The sequence below is a fragment of the Dasypus novemcinctus genome, chromosome 10 (genome assembly GCF_030445035.2).
Source record: "Dasypus novemcinctus isolate mDasNov1 chromosome 10, mDasNov1.1.hap2, whole genome shotgun sequence".
Taxonomy (NCBI): domain Eukaryota; kingdom Metazoa; phylum Chordata; class Mammalia; order Cingulata; family Dasypodidae; genus Dasypus; species Dasypus novemcinctus.
Genome location: NC_080682.1, coordinates 34398801 through 34402337, shown reverse-complemented (window position 1 = coordinate 34402337; position 3537 = coordinate 34398801).

The following is a 3537-nucleotide window of genomic DNA, read 5'->3' as shown; positions in this document are numbered from 1 at the left end:
CAGCTGTGGGAGTGATCAGAACTACAGAATAAAGGTTTTTTACTCATTGGTTTTAATTGTACAATTTTTAGCAATTTTGTCTTGTTCAATAGGTGACTCACCATCAGGAAGCAAGCCTCACCTTTGCTACACAGTAGAGTAGAGCAGAATATAGTAAGTTGACTGAGCCTGGCTGAGACTGCCACCTTACTCTACAGACATGTTTATTAACTGTTTAGAAAATGAATTTACTAGGAATTTAACATGTCTAATATTCTTCTGCACTTGATCCAAAAGAGAAAAGATAATGTTATACTTATTAGGCATATATTTAGTACAGGATAAAAGTACAGCACTTAATATTAACTAATGTATTACTTAATGCATAAGGATTCAGAGTTGCAATTATTAGTTTTAAGTTTCAGGTTTGTAATACTTTATATGTTATCTCTCCATGAGAGCAGGCCATAATGCCAATTGTGTTTAAGTTTTACTTACAGTATCCTGGTAATCATGGCTCCACTTAGCATGTTCTTCAAGCAGTGAGCAAGTGGCAACATCGTTGATCCTACAGAGATTTTCCAGTATTCTACTAGCCTGGTGCATAGTGCTCTCTGGCACTGTGGAACAGTGCCAGTCTGAAGGTGATGTCCATTATACACTTGGCTGTACTGAGTCATCATTGGCTGCTGCAGGAGCTTGAAACATAGTTTCCATCGACTTTAGGAGCAGAACCAGAGGCTGAGATAGCAAGTATTTTAATTGAGGGGTCAGTGACCAGCCTAGCCAATAACTCACATGGAGAGGCAAAATGCAATGTATACAAGGCCTGGTTTGAATGCACAAAAGAGTTTGATAATGTTTAAGTTTATTCCTTGTTTTTATATGTATTTTTTAAACAATTTAATGCAACACATCATATATCAAATGACTGTTTACTTACACAATTTTACCATGAAGATAACAGTAGGTACTTTACATTAGTAATAGAGGAAAAACATTATTTTTCATTGTTAAAATGAAAACAGAATATTTCCAATAGAATCAAGATAACTTTTTATTACCATTTACTTAAATATGTACCTTGTGGTGGACTTCAGGCAGGTTTTATTATCATGAAGTTATTTTTTTGCAACCAATACCAATCTAAGTTTTAGTTAACAATGACTTTTAGAAGTAGAACTATTGAAACATTTTTAGTTTGGAAGATGTTTTACAAACTCTTTATAATTGACTATAAACACATTGACTAGTCACCTCATGTTTAAATAAACTTATTAAATTACAATTACCAACCAAAGAAATTTATTTATTTAATAGAGCATATCTATAATTTTTTTCTTTTAGCCTAATTTCACCAATGTGAACTTATAATTTTATTACTCTAAAGATTTCATACATATAATGCTAATTTAGTTTATAAATTAACTATGGGAGATTACACTCAGGTTAAATAAAATTGAAACCATTATAGTTTATGCAAGCAATATTCTTTTTCCCTTACAGGAAGCTAAAAACTTCTTTTCTTTGTTTAAGTTATGAAAATGAATAATTTAAAAGCATACTGACTACCAGGTTTTAAAACACATTACACAATTACTTAATTTGGTTAATCATAATCCAGGAAAAATCTCTCCATAGGTTTTATGGACTTTTCTTTACTTACTGAAATTTGTTAATAGAGCCACTAATTACCTTTATTTTGTTGGAAAAAAATCTTCTGGAAGAAAATAAGGCTCACCAGATTGTGAAGAAGAAGAAAATAATTTTTTCTCAATCTTGCAAGAAGGGGTGCAGAGTCAGATATGGCTGGCGCCACAAACAAAGAAAAATGACACAGTTTACACCCCTAAACCTAGCACGCAAGCTCTTCCTCTGTTTCTCCGTAGATTGGATACTTCAGAAGTTACAGTTTATGGATACTTCAGAAGTTACAGCTTATCTGAGAAGATCTAACTTTCCCACGCAAAAATTTGTGATTTAACTGCTTCCTCTATCACATTCTAACCATTTTAGTTTTTACCCGTTCCCCTTTGTTAAATAAGGAATAGAGTTTAGTGCTGAAATGGCACTGACCTAGCTCCTTCTTGGGCATCCTTTCAATGCCCATAGGACTGGCCTAAGATAGTCTCCTCCACTTCTGTCCAACCCGGGAGTGGGAGACTGAGGCAGCAGGTCACCAGGTTACACCAATCAACATTTTTTTTTTTTTATGTGAAAACTAACCTAATCTTTGTTTTTTTTTTACATTTTATGACTGACAAAAGGTTTAAACTGGGAAATTACAGGGCAAACTGATTCTTAATTCCCTAGCCTAGTAGATAGGTTTAATCTGCCACACCTAGTCTTGCCTTTGAAGCTCTTGCAAAGAGAAGCCCTTTCCCAATTGTTTCTATAATCAGATTTGTATATGACTTTTTCATCCTGCTTAAATTTTGGCTTTAAGAATATTTACATATATAACTGCATATTTAATTTTTAACAATTTGAGCTCTTTAAGAATTTTCATTTGTTAATTTGATATTATTATTCTGATGTATGAAGACATACACTGAGCAAATAGGCAGACACAAAGAGTTAGACACAAAAACACAACTCATTGATATTACTTATAATTTGCATTATTTTATATACTGTTTAGCTTAATTTAGGGTCCAGAAATATATATTACTTATATAACTGCATATTTAACCTCAACAATTTGAGTAAATAGGCAGACATGAATAGTTTGACACAAAAACATAACTTTAGTTATTTGAAACTTCTAATTTTTACAAAGCAAGTGTGGCTGCAAAACAGTTCAAAGACTCCTGAAACTTTTCTTAATTTGCACTGACTGTGCAGTTTTACACTATGACCATGCAGTATTACACAAGAATTTTCTTTCTTAATTAATGGATTGTAATCAAAATGTTCTCAATGCTTTAGCACTATTTTTTGTTTCAGAACTTTATATTTTACTTTGAATTTAGCAGAATTTTGGATAAGCAATAAGATTAATTTTATATATATTTACTGAGGCTATTTGAAGACTCAGGGAGACAGACTGGTTTCTCTCATGAATTGCCACTCTTAGGAACACTGACCATTAAGGTAGGACACTTCCCCCCTCCACCCCCCTTTTTGATTTTGGAGATAATAAAACTCCATTGGTCATTTAACCTTATTCCATCAGGCAGCAATTTATTTAGTTTACACTTGAATTCATGAGAGAAAGGGTTACTAATACCAGATCAGGAGACAGTGATGTCCCAGCTCTTTTCTGGCCTGTAGGGGCAGAAGCTATTATGAAATAACCACAGGCAAAGGTAAGGGGTGAGGTTAGGCTTGAAGTAACCATAAACAAAGGAAAGGTTAGTTTAGAATGTACACTTAAATAATAGTTTCAGGCTAAATTCACGCAGCTATAATTTCAGTTATGATCTTTTCACTGTCCTATAATATAAATGCACTTATAAATGATTTTAACTCTTAGTTACAGTTTTTATTAATTTTTAAAAAACGTGTTAATTTTATAACACTTTTAAACACCTTTCATTCGACTTATAACATACTAAA